This window comes from Leptonotus elevatus, chromosome 15 (genome assembly GCF_054856555.1).
Source record: "Leptonotus elevatus isolate MCC_2025b chromosome 15, RoL_Lele_1.0, whole genome shotgun sequence".
In the NCBI taxonomy this organism is placed as follows: domain Eukaryota; kingdom Metazoa; phylum Chordata; class Actinopteri; order Syngnathiformes; family Syngnathidae; genus Leptonotus; species Leptonotus elevatus.
Genome location: NC_141253.1, coordinates 11432783 through 11452918, shown reverse-complemented (window position 1 = coordinate 11452918; position 20136 = coordinate 11432783). Strand labels below are relative to the sequence as shown.

Here is a 20136-nt window from a genome sequence, read left to right as displayed (position 1 = left end):
AGGATCGTTTGTCTTTGCAACCCCCTCAGGAAACGATCAACTGGGCAAATATTTTTACTGGAAACTAACTAAAGTATTTCTGCATTCCCCCCCCCCCCCCCCGGTAATTCCCAGATGTTTTGCCAGGGTTCTTTATGCGGTAACGTAGCCCTATCTAAGCTATACTCATTCACTTTGAACCAACTCGGTGCCTAAAGCAAACATGATTTACTTGAGTGGCACTTGGCACATACCTCCCCCAAGGCTCATTTAACTACAGTAACTGCAAAATTCTTTGTTGTATGCAAATGTGATGATGCTTACAAACAACCATATACCATAAAAAAAAAATATGAAAAGAGGCTTCATACAGTCTGAATTTTGTCATCATTAAGTTTAATGCATTATTCGTGGCAAAGTTATAGATTTCCTCCCCTTTATTTATAGACATGGGCACAGTTACGTGGGGGCCAGGGGTGGGCACCCCCAGGGGAAAATTTAGAAATCTTGTGATTTTTCTGCCATTTTGCCATCCCAGTAGTCTTAGACCCCTTGATACTCTGCCACAAGTTACCTATATTAACTTCACATTTAAATAATAATAAGGACATAATTGAACATTGAAAACAATAGAGATTTTTGTGTCGTTGTGCTTTTTAGATACAATTTGAACGAATGAGACATTGGCTGCAGTAAACAAAATGGCATCGGCCGATGGTGACAAGTGATGACTCATTGGCTTTTGGCTGTTAGCTAGCGAATCAATGCAAGTAGACTCTGGGAAAGTACCAAAAAATTCAAAGTAACAGCAAAGAAAATGGCATTAACTAGTACAGTGGTCACCACCAGGTAGCCCACAAGGAACACTTCGGTAGCCCGTGCGCCTATATTACTATTCTGAAAATACATTAAAATAAATAACTAAATAGTGCCATTTACATCTAAGGTGCAGCTAATGTTTGTTATGATTATTTCCCCCCAAAACATACTTACATTGTTATAAATATGTAAACATTAATAATTCAAAATTATATTTTAGTACTGTATAGCTGTATAGATGAGAAGAGTTACCCCCATAAATAATAATAATAATTTCAGCAAATGTGTTATTTCAGCAGTGTGTATGAAACCTGTTGGTCTTTGCATTATAAGTACCTAAGAAGTAGCTCACGGTTTCAAAAAGGTTGGTGACCTCTGACCTAGTAAATTAACCCATTCACTGCCATAAATTCATTTAAAAAAAAGATTATTAAAAATTAGGGGCAAGAGGCGATAAAAAAAAAAAATTGTAATTAATCACATGACTTCACTAGATTAATCACAAATTCTATATGTTCTAACAATAAAAAAATTCTAGGTTTTCATACTCTTGTTAACAAAATTTGAAAAAAAAGTTATACTAATAGAAATAGTTCAAATGATTTTTTTATGTTTATAGCGTCAACGGAAGTGAATGAATTAAAAAAAAAGAAGAAAGAAAATATTATAAAAAAGTTGGGGCGTCAGGCGATTAAAGTTTTTACTCGCGATTAACCACAAATTTTATGTGCAACACTAAATGTACAATAAAAAAATCTTGATTTTTAAAAAAGTGGAAAAAATGTTAAACTAATAGAAATAGTTCAAATGAATTTTTGACGTTTATAGCGTCAATGGCAGTGAATGATTTAAGCTGAGTTAAATGTTGCTTTTTACTTGCTCCTGCGTGTATTATGAGTGTGATGTGTATTGTTCTGGATATGAGTGAATATTATTTCATGAAACCCTGACTGTGGATGGTAGTATAAAGAATGACATGCACGGCCACCCATCCAGATGTTGTGTCACCCTGGCCACCTCACTGAAAAATTTCTGGCTACGCCTCTGCTTATAGAATGCCAATGTTCCTTTAAGAAAAAAAAAGTCCATTGAGGCACTGCGTATCCACTTTTAGCCGTGAGAAATGTTTTTTTTGGTGGGTTTTTTAAAGTGTGTAAAGCATTCACAAGAGTATCCGTTTAAGTCATAGAAGAGTCTTCGTCGTCACAATGAGCCACTTTGGTGCCTAAACGCTACTAATCCCGCCTCAGGGGCCCGAAACAGCTCGAGTAATGGCTTTTTCTCTGGAGACGAGCACCCAGACAAAGAAGCTGAGGTGGTAACCGAAGCTTTCTGGACCTGGATAGCGTGCAGACGTTGTTGGAGGGCCTCGATTCTGTCCCCGTCAGGTGGGAGAGGGAGGTGTCCTGTAACACTGGATTCACCGGCTGCTCTGGTTACTTGTAAAAAAAAAAAAAAAAAATGGGAGACACTTCCCAAATGGCGGCGGCACGGTGGCTGACTGGTTAGCACGTCCGCCTCCCAGTGCAAAGGTTGTGAGATCAAGTCCGGGCTTCGGCCTTCCTGGGTAGAGTTTGCATGTTCTCCCCGTGCTTGCGTGGGTTTTCTCCGGGTACTCCGGTTTCCTCCCACATTCCAAAAACATGCATGGCAGGTGAATTGGACACTCCAAATTGTCCATAGGTGTGATTGTGAGTATGGTTGTTCGTCTCTGTGTGCCCTGCGATTGGCTGGCAACCAGTTCAGGGTGTACCCCGCCTACTGCCCGAAGCCAGCTGGGATAGGCTCCAGCAACCCCCGCGACCCTTGTGAGGACAAGCGGTACAGAAAATGGATGGATGGATGGACTTCCCAAATGGTTGGTCAAATTAACAGTACTGTTCTGTATTACTAATCGCATATTGACTTATTTGTGTATTTGTTGTAAAGTTATGAAAATGAAGTCATACTTGGCTTAATCATTATGATATTACGGTACAGGAAAAAAGAATGGAAGCCGTGAATGGTAGTTACAAAGATTATGCAACTGAACATGAGTGAAGGTGGTGCATTAAAAACATTTTTACTACTTATGTCAATATTCAATAATAATAAAGTTTTGATTGCGTACCAAATATAGAAATTAATCACAATGTAAAAATAAAAAAGTAGTAATGAACGTACAGTATAAAGTATAGTAAAGAAAAAAGTCTTATCATATTTATTTCTTATTATGAAAAAATGATTATATTGTGGGAACAAGGTTGGTTTTCTTCCTGAATTTAAAAAAATAATAATTACAAGGATTAATCGCAATGTAATGAGAATAATTATAATCTTGTGAATATGAAGTTGTATGTACAGCATTTAGATCAACAACTCATATGTGGTCCAAAGAAATAGCAAAATCACAGGAAAAAAAGTGCATTCAAAAGTGATATTGTTTATTGTCGAGCGAGAACATTTTTTTAATTATACATTACAAAATATGTGAAGTTCCGAGAATAACAACGTAATGTTACACTGATAATATTTTTTGTGGTTTGTGATCAACAAAAAACAGTAACATTACAGTGGGGGAAATAATAGTTATTAAAATAAAGCTCTATTTAGTTGAGAAAGAAACAAATCATACTATTATATAAATAAAGTTAATTAAATTGATTATAGTAAAATGATGAAAATGTTATGAGAATAAAGCTTTTTTAAAAGTTTAAATATTATTAAAACGTTTTTTTTTAATCCTGAAAGAAAAAAATCAATATTGCAACAACAACAAAAATTGAAACAAAAGCAGCATTTGGTAAGAAAAAAGTCATAATGTTGTATTACATAAAGTGCTACAAAATGTAATGGCTCATAAATATAAATATCATGAAGGTCACAAAAAAAGGCAGTCAAAGGAATAATTATTTATATTTACTATGAAAGGAGGTTGACCATTCAGATTTTTTTTCTCCATTGCTTTTGTTTACATTTCGTCTCATCTTGCACAAGTGAACGCAAACACTTTGTGATGTTCTTGGGAAAACCTCATAAACGTCCCTAAACGAGCGCTGAAATCAAGCTGGTGTGTGTGTGTGTACACTGTGTGTAAGGAGAAAAGAGTGAAGCAATGCAAAAACATCTGTCTCTTGATGACGCACTTTTTGTGTGTGTGTTTCTTTTACGGAGCTGGACACGACTTGAGGTGCAGGGCGGACATTTTGTATGGAAAACTGACAAAGGAGTCATCCCGTTGTCCCGTTTGGCACAATCATGTTGATGTAAAGCACGCTGCTTGTACATGTTTACATGAGCGCGTGTGTGACCCGCTGTCATCAACATGGCGGCGTGCCCGCTAATTCCGCATCGCCTTCTTCTTTTTCGGCAGCCGTGCCAAAAAAGACGACACCCAATGCCTGTGTGGATCTGCTGTGATTCAGCACATGCACACAATATAACTAGTCATGTGCAGAGACACTAGCGAGTTTAGCCTACTAAGCTAGCAAGGTTAGCCACTCAGGTCACTCCCCAAAATGCTAATGTGAGCCCAAGTCAATATTTGTGGCAGTAGTGAATTTTGCCAACTAAGATAATAATTGCTATTGTTAATATGATTCATAATTACAGTCACCATCTAGCTCCTAGCTTCATTAGCATTAAGTGTAGTTACTAGCTGTGGTGCTCGTAAGTTTTAGAAGCTAAGCTACGGATAATAACCATCACTCGCGCAACAAAATGCTGAAGTTACGCTAATGACACGAGGTCGCTATCCATGACACTAGCTAGCTTAGCAGGCTTAGCTAACCAAAATGTTAGACCAAGATCAAGTCACTATTTGTGTATGTATGTATCTCTGCACTGCGACGCATCATCGGTGATGTATCCTGCGGTCACTGGGTGTTTCGGGCCTCGCAACATCATACGCCCTCGCCTCATAGGAGGTCCTCCAACCTCTCTCCCTACACTCCTCCACCAGTTCCTGGTACTTGGCCCGCTTTTTCTCATTGGCTTCCTCGATTCGCTTTTCCCAAGGCACCATTAACTCCCGGAGCTGATGCCTGAGGCTAAACTCTCTGCAATAGCCCTCAACCGTGACTCTGCCACCTCCATTGCCTGCTCAGTATGTAATGTAAGATATATAATTATATTTAATAATTTAACATCCCACTTTCCTGGATAGCTTCTTGGCACATTCAACAAAATGCTAATTTTATGCTACTGGCTTGAGGCCTAGTCTCTATCCACTAAGCTAATTAGCTTATTAACCAATATACTGACGCATCGCTGTTGACATGAGGCTAGCAAATGTTGCCAAAATACGAACATTACATCGGTAAGTTGAGTCCTGGTCTGGTCACTATCTATGGCCCTATTGAGCTTAGCTAGCTAATCTAACAAGGCAAACTACTAACGACCCAAACATTGCCACAAGTCTGCATTATATAGGCAGCAGCATGCCCCACTACACAATGTTATGCGTATGAGCCTTAATTTTAAGCAAATGCACATTTGTAACACTAAGGCCATAAAAAAGAAACAATCCCTTGGCTAACGTGACTTTTGTCATTTTGCATATTTTTAGAGTTGCATCACGCTGCTTTCGGGCCCAAAACGCGTTCCAAAAGCCATGTTTGAGGAAGAGGAGGGAAAAGAAAAGCAGATGCTCACTCGGGAGGAGGCATGCGCTCCGCTACGCTCCATCCTCTTCATATCCAACAGTCCAGTCACTTGTATTTATATAGCGCCGATTCACACAACACAACACATACATCACATACATGTAGAATAAAAAACAAATGAGCCTGACATGAGCAAGCACATGGCCAAAACTTTATTTATCTGTTGTAATAAGATCTTTGGGGCATCGGCAATTACCTGCGTTTGCCTTATGGTCCCCGCCACTGAAAACAGGTAAATATGAAGATGCAACAGCTGTGACCATAGTAAAAGCCTTGGCGTTATCACAAACAAACAAAGCATAAGGACATAAAAATGATGGAATTGCGAGAGAATTGCGAGAGATTTCCTCGGAATGCGGAGCTGTGCGCACACACATTGGTGCGTGAGGCAGCAGGGCGAGGCCGGCGGGGATTCACTCCGCTTAGCGGGCCTGCGTTTCATCACGGCGGAAAGCCTGCCAGGCTTTATCACTTTAATAAGACCGTGGTGTGTTTGCGTTGGACCGCGTTTCATTAAGCACGCCTCGTTGGGAATTGCCAAGTATCGCCTTCACTCGTGACGACGGCGCACGCGCACACATGCGCTCACGCACATAATTACTCGACCGCCGTGATGTATCCCACTAGACATTTTGGGCATGGTTGCATATGTTGCAATACGCGAGTGGATAAAAGCACAATGGGTTTAATTTAGTGTGGCTGTGGTGTGTATCGTCATTAACTTTACGGATACGCTGCAAGATTTAAACGGGAAGTCAACCCAAAGATATATACAGTAAGGAGTTGTACGTGACCCCGCGGTGTTCCGATTAATATTGCGTGTGTGGAATATGAATTAAGCAGCAAAATCCTCCCGTTTTTACCAATCTTACGGTGGAACCATTTTGTCACTTGTCGACTGAAAATGACATCACCGTTGCTCAGGGCTCAGGTGAAGACCAATCACGACAAACCTGTTTTCTGAAGCTGAGCCGTGATTGGTCGTTACCTGAACCCCGAGCAATTGTGATGTCATTTTCAGTCGACAGGAAGTGGCAAAATGACCGCCCCCTTGAGATGGATAAAAAACAGGAGGAGTTTGCTTTTTAACTCATATTCCGAAAAACACAATATTCGTCAGAATGCCGTGTTTAGGCTAGGGGAGGGGCACATACAATATATTAATGCAAAGTAAATATTATTGCTGTCCAATAAAAACAATTTTTAATTGGGAGTTTCCAAAAAACAACAGCAAATTTGCATTTGATTTTATTTGATTATATTTATATTTCATATTATATTTTGATTCTTTTTTTGTGTTGATCCCAAAAACACATTTATATATTTGGACTTATTATTTTCAAATTCTTATTAAGAAAACAAGTTTGTATGAGTTGTTTCTAATCCCCAAGACAAAAGTTTCTGAGTTAAATAACAATCATCATCATCATCAGAATAATATTAATAATAATAATAATAATAATAATAAAAGTAATAATTTTCTCTATAAGACCATTTTGTTATTTATTCTTTTTTTTAACATTATTTCTTTTTTTTTCTTTTCTTGACCAACATTTTAACCCTTTTATAACTCTTCTACAACATATGCCCAATAAAATTACACACATTTTATTATATTATGATCAGGGTACATCCTGAACTGGTTGTCAGCCAATCACACAGCTCCATAGATAATATTATTTAATGATAACTAATCACACTGTTGTTTACAAACGAATGTAAAAAAAAAGAAAAAAGAGCATGGTTACTTTTGTGTAGAGCTTTTTTGGGTCACGAGTCAGTGCAGGTGCAGCTAATGATTTGGCGCCGTGTAGCGCTATGCTAACAGGAAGCAAACAAGTGGCCAAGATCAAGGCTTCACTATGTTTGTTCCTCATTGTTTAAACATCCCTCGGCTTACACTGAACGCTCGTAAACCATTACATTCATTAATAATAATGTTGTGTGTTCATGGGTAATATGCGATGAGGTCACATGAGTTTATCAAATTGAGGGTAAAAATGAATATGGACAGATGCATGTATACATAATCAAGTACTACTTTGCAATTAAGACTTCAAATGTTTGAGGTCATTACATAAAACAACAGCAACTTGCCAAATAGTGAGCCCTCGTTAAACACTCACGCTTTAGACATATGTTTACACATTTCTTTCTTTCTTATTTACTTCATATATATCCGGACACAGGGACAGAACTCACAGTTGTAAATAAAATTACCATTTTGCTGGTCAATAACAATCGCCTGAATATACCAAATAGCAAGCACACCCGGTTTGACATCCGATGGTCAGTCAATTAACACGATGTATTATTAATACATGACAAATATTTTATGACTCCATATTATCCACAAGCTGCATAGGAGGACCCGTCTTGCAAGCACCATAGTGATGCTTGCTGTGTGTTTATTTTATATTACTATAATCCGAAAAATGCAATTGTGTCATCCCGAAACATTTTACTGCAACTTTGCGTGTCCCGGAAAACAGTCCCATTGCAATTGTGAATCATTGTCAAAGCTGCGCGAGCGTTGCTACGCTTGCATGCTTTGACGACATCAACACGGAGATCAACTTTTCTTCTCCATTTTATGCAACATGTGCATCAAGACCCAAGTGATTGTCCAATATGCGAGTTTTCCAAATTGTATTAGCTCAAGAGACAAATTTGGAATGTGCTTCCTCCCTGGGAGCAAAACTTAGGAAAATATGTCAGAACATCCACACATGGCACATAAAGTTGTAATATTACATACAAGAAAGAGGTTTTAATGCTAAAAGAATGAAGATGTAATATAATCAAGAACAAAGGTCTTAATGTAATAAAAATAAAAGGATCTTGTTTTCAAGTCATGTTTTGAAAAGTATAAAAAGGTTCCGAAAAAAAGGTCTTAACTCAACATTTTGAGAATAACGTATATTTTTAAGAACAATTTTAATTACCATAAAACTTCGAATAGTAGCAATATACAGAGAAAAAAAGTTGCAATGTTAGAAGAATAAAATTGTAGTGTGATGAGAAAAAGTATTAAAGTTATGAAAATATTTGTTTTTCCAGTGAAATGTTGTCGTTTCATGCAAATAAGACTTATTACAATGTGGAGAAAAAAAAGTTCATGTTACAAATTAGTCTGAATTATGACACAACAAAGACAAGACAAAGTGTATTGCTCCAAGAATAAAGTCAACAATATAAGGATTAAAAATTTGATATTACAAGTTACTAGATAACAAACAAAAACGTACTAAAGACTAAGCTAACATAACAAAATTTTTGTTCTACAGTACTTAAAAAAAAAAACAATTGCACATAAAACATACCACACAAATACTACTGCTAATAATAATAATAATAATAATAATAATAATAATAACCAAATAATAATGACTAAATAAATGCAATATTCTTTTCTAATTTTAGTGCCCCCACTGTGCAAGTTGTAAATGAAGTTAGATTTTCTTCTTAGAAAAATCACGTTACTATAATAAACTGAATAAAACTGAAAAAAAGTTATATTGCTATGAGAATAAAGTGTTAACTCATTCACTGCCATTGACGGCTATAGACGTCAAAAATTAATTGGAACTATTTCTATTAGTTGAACATTTTTTTCCACTTTTGTTAACAACAATATGAAAACCTAGAATTTTTTTTTATTGTATTGTATTTTATTGTACAAATATAAAATGTGTGATTAATCGTAAGTTAACTACTGAAGTCATGTGATTAATTACAATTAAAACAATTAATCGCCTGACGCGACTTAAAAATTTGTAAAAATTTGGGGCGTCAGGTGATTCAAATCGTAATTAATCGCATGACTTCACCAGTTAACTCACAATTAATCAAAAATGTTATATCTGTTCTGAATGTACAATAAAAAAATCAAGGTTTTTATACTCTTGTTAACAAAAGTAGAAAAAAATGTTAAACTAATAGAAAAAGTTCAATTTTTTTTTTACGTCTATAGCCATCAATGGCAGTGAATATGTTAATATAGATAACAAAAAGTTTTAATGTTACAAGAATAAAGTCGCAATATTGCCAGAAAAGGTGCATTTTTTGAGAGAAAACTAGTTTAAAGTCATGCGTGACAGTCCCAAAAAAAAAATCCCACAATGAGGAAATGCAACTTTTGACAGGTGAAAATTCCTGAGGAACATCATGCGATCAATAATGGAGGCTCATTACTAGTAGTACTATTACTAGTCGAGTAGTACGTTTTTCGGAATGTAAGAGAACCGAAGCAAAAAGCTGCCGTTTCAGTCCAAAAGCGGGCGGATGGGAGCACTTGTGATGAGTCACAACAACATTTGGATGTGAAGCGCATCTTCCGTGAGGATCGGGTCAGTCCTCAAATGACAGACTATAAATTGTAAAGGGGGGTTGGACACAAACCACTTTTTAAAAAACAATCCGGAACCCTACTAGAAAAAGAGACTCAAAAACAAGAAGTACAAGGGAAGCTTCATAATCCAACACAATGAAAATATGTTTTAGTTTGATTTCGTTGTGGGTGTGGCTAGCGCGTTTTTACACCAACACACGTGTTTACAGTTATGTAATGTTGCACAACATTAAAACATTGTGTCTGCATTTAAGAAAAATTATAAAAAAAAAAAAAAAGGGATTATGCAATGGTGTATTGTGCTGCTATGAATGTTTGGAATAAGTGACTTGACATTATTCACTACGGCTGTATTTTTATTTTTTTACCTTTAAAAAATGTTTAAAAACTTGTTTGTGTGACAGATGGTCTTCGTGAGCAAGATTTGATGATGGCGACCGAAAGAATTTATTGACTTCACATGAGTTCCTCTGGTGGTGAAATTTGAATAATTTCTTCAAAAAGGGACTTATTTCATTTTATTGTATTTTTTTTTTTTATATATATATAGTGGTTAGCTTGTTTATGCACTTTTATGACATTTAGGAATATTTAAATGTCACTTAAAACTAGGGATGTTCAATACAACGTTTTGTTCAGACCAATACCAGTGCAAGTACTCAACTCTCGAGTAGTCACTGATACCGATACCATTAGTACTTTTGATACATAAAATCTCTCCCATAAAACAATGTCAGATCATTTTAAAGAAAGGTCTATAGATTCCAAAATAGTATTTTTCCTTAAAGCTACATGAAATGAATGGAAACTTTCTATTCTTCTAATTTCTAGTGCGGCTGATACTGATATCGGTCACTGATATCGGACAACCTTGACCCAATACCAATACAGGGCTGGACTGGCCATCTGGCATAGAGGGCAGATTCCCGGTGGGCCGGAGTCTTTTTGGGCTGATGCGGTGCTTTTTAATTATTTTTCCTCCATTTTACCCCAAGAGACTGGCCCAAAATTTAGAGGGACTAGTCCATTAATCCATTTTGAATTTAGACAGCAAACTGAACCAACATCAGTCAAAATATTAGTGGCAAAACAATGTGTTAGACAGGTATGGTCAGGAGTCGGGCCGGGCCGGTGGGCATAAGTCAAAATGCCAGGGCCAATTTTTTTGTGCCAGTCCAGCCTGTTTGGTATCGGTACTTATCCATCCCTACTTAAAATATGAATTGAACAATTAATAAAGGTTTTATGAGGGCGACAGAATGAAGGAATTTACTTTTAACCATTCCTAACCGTCTAAAAAAAATATTCTGCATTTTTTTCAAAGGGTGAGTAACTTCACTTATCTCATTCACTCCCAGCCATTTTGGCTGAAGCAACCCTCTTCGCTCCTGGCTGTTTTACTGGCTTTTGACTGATTTTGCAAAACCCACAGAATATTGTGTTCTATTGCTATAAAAACATGGAACCTACCAAAAGAAAGATTAGAGTCTCTTCTTTCATCAAGGAAAACAAAGTATATTTCTATCTGTTTCCGTTTTGCAACAATTAGCATTAAATCTGTTTAGAATTGTGGGTAAATCAGCTTGTTTTCAACATTGCCCTGGTTGCTCTCTTTTACTCTGCTGCCACCTGCTGGCCGTTTTAGTAATAACTACCATTGCTTCAACCGTTTTGTGCAGTTGAAAGGATGCCTTTTGTATGCTCTAGCATGAAATTTTTATTTTTATTTTTTAAACCTGTATAAATACGTCTTTGGGAGCACGTAAAATAGAACGTATTTATATGTTTTTGGGAGAAAATTTGTTAATTTTAGTTGTATTATATCATGATCAGCTTTATTAATTTTCCCTTATACTTGTATGAGAGCTAATAAAAATGTTACCTAAACATTACCTGGCCAGTTAAGACAATAAAGGCGATTTCAACAAATGAAATTAATTCACTTCACATTACTTTTTATTGGTAAAATTGTTTTACCATTACCATTAATTCTTTCTTTTGTTTTTTTGTTGTTGTCAAAAGTTAATTATTTAAAAAAAAAATTGTTTTATTACGCCCATAAATCTGTTGGATCAAAAATAACCCAATTTGGGTCAAAAAGGTTCAAGTAGCATTTCGATCAAATTTTTAGATTGGATTGGATTGGACTGAAAATCGGGTCAATTTGACCCAAAAGTGTGTGGGTCCAATTTTGGACCCGATTTGTTTGTTTGTTTTACCCAGCTTTGGGTCAATTTGACCCAAGGAACAGGTCGGTCGAATGACTCAGCAGTTTTACGAGTGTATAAAGTGGTCAGCTTGTTTTTGTATGCTCTAGCATGAAATTTTTATTTTTATTTTTTAAACCTGCATAAATACGTCTTTGGGAGCACGTAAAATAGAACGTATTTATATGTTTTTGGGAGAAAATTTGTTAATTTTAGTTGTATTATATCATGATCAGCTTTATTAATTTTCCCTTATACTTGTATGAGAGCTAATAAAAATGTTACCTAAACATTACCTGGCCAGTTAAGACAATAAAGGCGATTTCAACAAATGAAATTAATTCACTTCACATTACTTTTTATTGGTAAAATTGTTTTACCATTACCATTAATTCTTTCTTTTGTTTTTTTGTTGTTGTCAAAAGTTAATTATTTAAAAAAAAAATTGTTTTATTACGCCCATAAATCTGTTGGATCAAAAATAACCCAATTTGGGTCAAAAAGGTTCAAGTAGCATTTCGATCAAATTTTTAGATTGGATTGGATTGGACTGAAAATCGGGTCAATTTGACCCAAAAGTGTGTGGGTCCAATTTTGGACCCGATTTGTTTGTTTGTTTTACCCAGCTTTGGGTCAATTTGACCCAAGGAACAGGTCGGTCGAATGACTCAGCAGTTTTACGAGTGTATAAAGTGGTCAGCTTGTTTTTGTATGCTCTAGCATGAAATTTTTATTTTTATTTTTTAAACCTGTATAAATACGTCTTTGGGAGCACGTAAAATAGAACGTATTTATATGTTTTTGGGAGAAAATTTGTTAATTTTAGTTGTATTATATCATGATCAGCTTTATTAATTTTCCCTTATACTTGTATGAGAGCTAATGAAAATGTTACCTAAACATTACCTGGCCAGTTAAGACAATAAAGGCGATTTCAACAAATGAAATTAATTCACTTCACATTACTTTTTATTGGTAAAATTGTTTTACCATTACCATTAATTCTTTCTTTTGTTTTTTTGTTGTTGTCAAAAGTTAATTATTTAAAAAAAAAATTGTTTTATTACGCCCATAAATCTGTTGGATCAAAAATAACCCAATTTGGGTCAAAAAGGTTCAAGTAGCATTTCGATCAAATTTTTAGATTGGATTGGATTGGACTGAAAATCGGGTCAATTTGACCCAAAAGTGTGTGGGTCCAATTTTGGACCCGATTTGTTTGTTTGTTTTACCCAGCTTTGGGTCAATTTGACCCAAGGAACAGGTCGGTCGAATGACTCAGCAGTTTTACGAGTGTATAAAGTGGTCAGCTTGTTTTTGCATTCGTATGACAGCGAGCGATGAAATGTGACGTAAAACGCGTCCTGTTTTATGATGCCGACAGAAGGAACGAATTGACTTAACATTGTTTCCGAAGGAAAACAACGTTTTTTGGAATTAAACGAACAGAACACGCTGTGTTATAACATAACGAAGTTCTAAAAGGAGAACTCGGCTGCAGCGCATTAGCATCAAAAGAAGGCAGCCAGTCGGAGTTAACGAGGATTCATAGGCTTTCGTTAAATTGCCTCCAGGGGGACATAATTATTGTCAAATGTGTCACTACAGTATATTCCAGCAGCGCTTCAGATGGAGCAGATTGCGCTGAAATTATCGCGGCGGAGGAATTTCAGCACCGGCATGAATCAGCGTCGCAACCCTTATAGGACAACAGCCGCGTCTTTAATGAATCGTCCTTGCATCAACATTTGCCTCGGACGCCGGCTGACTGACATCAATCAAGCCGAACGCGCTTATCTCGTGATCGCAGCTCTGCAGTTGGCGCTGATGTGGTCACGTGGCCGAGTCATGAGCTCAGGCTGGCGGAAGGTCTTTGATGAGTCCGGTTGAACTGGTTTGCACGACTGGTTTAGGCAGCAATGATGACCTGCAACCACTCATTATCGATATGTGTGAAAATGGGTTGATTACAGAAGTTTTAGTTCACTCATGTTAGCATAATATTTGTACAACAACAACAACAAAATATATACCTATGTTGTGATCGAAAATAAAGATTCACCAGTGAGGGTTTCAGAAAAAAAAAGAAGCTGGATTGTGGATTACGACTTGGTATGCGCAGGGAATTAAACCCGGGGGTCACCAGAGTTTAAGCCCCCCCCCACTCCATAACCACAACACCCTGACTTTCCACCATGTTGCTTCAGCGCTGCTTCCTTCCCTCAGCTATGCGGTGGGGAGAAACACCCCCGTGCCTTCAACGTGTTGGAGAACTTCAGCAATGCTTCAACGCTAACTAAAGATAAAACGTGGGAGGCGGCGGACCCTTACGGACCCTTCCTCCAAAATGACAGCCATCCCTTCCTGAAGAAAATATTCACTCTTTCCACCCACAATGAGCCCAGACAGAGTATGGTATTCCTGGTATTTTTATTTTTTTTACTCAATTGCAGATGGAAAAGAATATAACAATATCTTGACATGGAGTGGAACTGTAGTTTAAAAATGTAAAAAACATTGTGGAGCCAGCATGTCTTGTGGAATGCAAACAAACAAAATGTCCGACTTCCTCTTCCATTTCAAGCATCACTTTTTGAAACTGTTTTGGGATCATTCCATGCCAAATCACAGACACACACAAAAAAAAATCTGATTTTTTTTACCAAGCAGATTTTGATTTCAATGAAAGTACTAGTACTAGTAAATCTCACATTTTAGGCCAATCAGAGCTGTTTTAAAAAAAAATATTTTCGCCAAAAAGGGGCGAGGCCGCTTTCCTTTGAACCCTTATATCTCAGGAACTACTGGGTCAAGCGTCACAAAATACATATCGTTGGAAAGGTAATTCATCACGGATGCAAACTTGTAAAGTTTTTAGAAGATTGGGGTTTGTTCTAGTAACATTTTGCTTTCATTGATTTCAAAGAATATTCAAATGACTATTTACTGGATATTCAGTGAATATCTGAGGGTATGGGTACTGCCAAACAAAAACAAACAAACAAATAAATAAATAAAATACCACTGAGAATATGTGAGATAACATTTAATAAAAAATGTTGAAGTCACATGACTCACAAGGTCAATTTCAATGTCAATGTAAACAAAAGGTCAAAAGGTTACTGAAATATGCACCAATCTTCTCAATGATTTGGAATCCATGTTGACTTCCCGTTCCCCAAAAAAATACCTGTTTTGTGAAGAGTGATGAAATAGTTCCTGAGGTTCAAAGGAAGGCCTTTTGGTCAAAAATATTAAAATTCGAACAAAAACGAACAGTAGTTGTAGCATTTATGCTAGCACCTACCGCCAGGAAAAATGGCCGACTTTTTAGCCATGTCAAAACCCACCAAAAGGTGACATCATTAACTACTTCTGGAGAGTGCCAATCAAAAGTAAGCCTTATTATCCTCAGCATTTTCTATTCAATTATATAACAAGTAAAACTACTCATTGACGCCAAGAAAAGCGAGTGTAACAGACATAAGCAATAAAAGCATCAGGAGAGAAAACAGAAGACAAAAGAGTTCGTTTCCTGTAACAGAGCAAAAAGATTTTGTACAAACACATTTTTTAATGTTGCTGTTTGCCCACACGTGCTTTCCATTTGCGAGGCGGGGTCGAGGGTCATCGTACGTCTTAATCAGCACATGATAAGTGTCAGCGTGAACTCTCACCTCGACCGTCCGAGGCTCGGCGGCTCGGGTGGCCGGCGGCTGGAATCTCTGCGATCGCATGAGATAACGACATTATTCATCCATGCGCAGATGTTCTCGCGATAACCCGGCATGTTCTTGTTCCAGGGTCGTCTCGGCGCGTGCTCACACATCAGCATAATGTACCCCGGATCGTATTGTGATGTAATAGTAAACAAAGAAAAGGGAAAAGGAAAAAACGGTGACTTTGTTTTTATAAACCATGACAAACTTGGATAATCAATGTAATGTTTTAAACCGATAAGCTTACAAATAGCATTTTAACTTTGGTCAAAAATCACGATTCAAAATGGTGAATCCCTGAATCAGTAAGAGTTACTTTGTATTAACTCATTTGCTCACAAAGAATTATAAATATGTTCCATTTCATATATTAGCATGCTCCCAAAGACGTATTTATATGTTTTTCATATGTTTTTGTTTTTTTATGCTAGAGCATACAGACGGCTTTGATACAGCCTCTCAACTGCATAAAACGGTTGAAGCAATGGCAATTATTACTAAAACGGGCAGTAGGTGGCAGCAGAGTGATCAACCAGGGCCATGTTGAAAAAAAGTTAATTTACTCACAGCTCTAAACTTAGCTATATTCTAATGCTAATTGCTGCAAAACAGAAACAGATAGAAATATACTTATTTTTCCTGATGAAAAAAAGAGACTCTAATCTTTCTTTTGGTATGTTCCTTTTTTTTAAATATATATATAGCAATAGAACACAATATTCTGTGGGCCTTGCAAAATCAGTCAAAATCCAGTAAAACAGCCAGGAGTGAAGGGGATTGCTTCAGCGAAAATGGCTGGGAGTGAATGAGATAATAAAGCAAATGTGACAACCTTCGATCATGAATGTGATGTTTTAAGTATATTGATGATTTGTAAAGCCTTTTGACTGTTTTGACGACAAGCAGAGACTGGTGAAGACAGGAAGCAATCGTCATTACTTTGCTTTAATTACTTAAGTGGCAAAGTTTAATTGTGATTAAAAAAAAACACATTAAAGTTATTGAACAAGCATTCATAATGGTGAAAATCAACCAATTAAAGCAATAAATATAGTTTTTTGTCTGAAATGACCCAATCAGCATTACTTTGTATTAATTATAACCAAAAGATCTTTTCAAAATGTGTTAATCCCGTCTGACATTAATCAACGGACAATTAATCGTTAGTCTTTCAGAGAAAAGGGAACGTGTATATTATTTGCTACAATGCAGTCACTTGTTTTCGCAGGTGCCGTTCTTGCGCCTATCAAACTGAACGCACCTTCTGACCTCCATATGAGTCATAAGTATGATCTTTCTTTTTTGTTGTTTTAGTCTTTGATTCTTTCAAGATTCCCCCGTGAACCTTTAAAGACCGGCAGATGCATGAACCTGCGCAACTGTGATGGAAACACAGACAGCTCTCGGGACCCTTTCAAACACCCCACTGGCCCATAAAAATACACACAAACCTCATTTGGACTCCAACTTTGCACCATGACCCCAAAAAGAAACGTGAATGCAACTGCCACGTTGTCATTTTTGTGCATTTTGTTTCCTTTGCTTTTGGGGTGTTTGTCGCCACCCACGCCAGAGAGGGCGCTGTAGCGGGGTGGATGTGTGTACGTGAGTAAGTGAGTAGAGGAAGAGCTTAGGACGGACAGTTAAGAAGGATCATTAAGACGCAGCGAGACACACGATGTTGAGTTGAGAGAAAAACAGAAAAACGAAGATAGAAGAAAGAAAACAAGCCTAATTCCCTTTTTGGACGTCGCATCCAGCCAACAAGGTTAGTTTATTTTGTGTCTGTCAACACTTTTGTGTAAGTTAAATCTAAGCTGTTTTTATTTTCTTGGTGCTAATTGTGATGTTTGTATGTGTGTTTTGCTGCAGTTTTCACGGTGGATTTATTGTTGGCAAGAAGCAATAAATTCAGCAGTAAAAAGAAAACGACTTATTTCCGTGGCTATTAAGTGCAACTAAGGGAGCTATAGTGTAAATGTGGTAAGGACATTCAAACTCATTCTTTCACGTTAGCGCAGTCCCATACAAATACACATATATGGCGTATACACTTTCCGTTTGAAGTTTACTAGCATGACAACCATTTTCTTCAAAATTGACCTGGAACAGCCTCTTAGTACATAAACTCAGCAGAGCTAGCTAGCTAGCTTCCTAGCATGTATCCAAGCACCCGGGGAGCTAGCTAGCTAGCCAGCACCTGCAGCTATAGCCAAACTGTGGCAGGGTTTTTACTTTCTGGACCTGGATTTGCCACCTCTGAAACTCGGTAGCAACGACACTACAGAAGAATGACATTCGGGTATTTTTATTGCTGTCATACGTCATAACGCAAAACATTATGTAAGTGTTAAAGATCTGTGGACACCAATTTTGGTGCATGTATGCTCAAGTATCACTTTTCGAAAAGCGTCCACAGGATTGACTTGAAGTCCAAGGTATCCCGGTGGGATACAATAAACTCCTTGTGAGCTGTAAAGAAAACAGATAACAAGACGCAAAAGCCCGTCATAGCCGCAAACCCCGCCTCCACCCCACCGCCGACGTGTGTGTGTGTGTTCAGTAAATGCGATTAAGGGTCAACGGCCGAGGAACATTTTGACACATGTCTTGTATTTGCAGCGAGATATCGGCGACATCGGATCCAGAGTCCAGATGGTGGCGTTGTGCTTTTTTCTGCACCCGCGGAATGGTTGTTGGGAACGCGCTGCACGGCGCAAGAGTGACGTGACCTCGCGTCGCCACATGCGTACGTTCCGCGGAGGCCTTTTCCGACGTCAGCGCGCGGCTCTGGAACCACTAATGCGATGTCTTTGTTTTGGTAAACAGGCCTCTAGAAACAAACCGCTGCGATCACAACGCGGGCCCGGCCGCTGCCAAAATGAATACGCGGCTAACGACACGCTTTGGCCCGTCGCCCGCCCCCGCTGCTATTGATCCAATGTGGATTCTTCCAGTCCACTTTATTGCCCTAATGCGAAACATCCATCACGGAGGATTCCTGCTGTCCAAGTCAGCTGAAAATGCAGGATTTCCCCTTCGAGGTTCTGCATATTTGACATGCAAGGTAGAAGACGCTATGATTTAAATGGGCTAGAGGTCGCGGGGACAAGGACAGCATGCAGGGTACACACATTCCAATTCTTCTACACCAGGTACACGCATGCATGGATTTCACTTTCCTTTCTTTTCTTTGATCCTTCCTCGGGTCTCCTGACAACCTCACGACTCTGGCTGGATTCTGAAGTATTCGGTTTAGGTGAACGGTATGGGATTTTTAATAGGTTTTAGGTGAACTAATGAATACACGCTCACACGCACGCACACATGCACACATGCACACACGCACGCACACACACACACACACACACACACACACACACACACACACACACACACACACACACACACACACGCACACGCACGCACACACACACGCACATGCATATTATCACCCAAATACAAAATAAAAATTACTTTTTTTTTTTTTAAATAATAAAAAAGAGAGCAATGATGATGACATGTCAAATCTGTAAAATTACCAAATGAACAATACTGAGCTATCCAGGAGAAAAAGAAAAAAAAGGTACATGCATGCAGATTTTCAACACGTAAATCCAGGTACATGGCATTTTTTAACGCAGCACACACACATACGAGCTGTCAAAATTACTCCATTAATCAATTATTTAATTAATTGGCAACTATTTGAATAATCGAGTAATTGTTTGGAGACATTTTTTTTGTATTTAAAATTGTCCAAATCTTCAGATTTTTCACCATATCAACTGTAATTGTTCACTGATTTCTGTAGTCCTTCATGAAAGAAGACTGATTTTCTTCTGTGTTTAAAAACTTTAATTTGACCCTTTTTTTTTAACCACTATACGAATGCGAAATAAACATCAATAACCAGTTATCGTGGGGAAAAAAGCATTTGTAATACATTTTAATGCAAAATTAAAATGAATCGATTAATCGATAGTTTAATCAAATCTAAAAGTTTTCGGTTTTTGTGTGTATGTATTTTTTTCCCATTTTAGTTTTAGCTATTTCATAAGTTTTCATTGCCAATTTTTTTTTCTTTAGAGTGAGATATACAAGAACCAATTTTAACATGTTTATGCAAGGTACACACATACTGATTTTACACTCGTACCAATTAGAAGCATTAAGATGGGACCAAACATACCAATTATTCACATTTAAAGTACATGCACACAATTTTTTAACATCTTCATGTGGGTACACTACACACATACCGACTTCTAACTTTATCGTCATTTTTATAATCATCAGGAACTAGGAATTAGACATTAGAGGAATAGAGAATTGCCTTTAATTAAAAAAATTTAAATAGGAAAAATACTATATTGGAATATATAGATTTTCTTTAAAATTATCTGTCAATTTTGGGG

The 20136-nt window shown here is 37.4% G+C and overlaps 1 long non-coding RNA gene across 1 annotated transcript; it reads left to right on the top strand.

Annotated features, from left to right (window-relative positions):
- Positions 1-17370: 17370 nt before the first annotated feature.
- Positions 17371-18468, top strand: LOC147161918 (uncharacterized). Its single transcript, XR_015097188.1, has 3 exons — positions 17371-17486; positions 17591-17701; positions 18341-18468. It is a non-coding gene; the product is annotated as an uncharacterized LOC147161918 (long non-coding RNA).
- The last annotated feature ends 1668 nt before the right edge of the window (positions 18469-20136 follow it).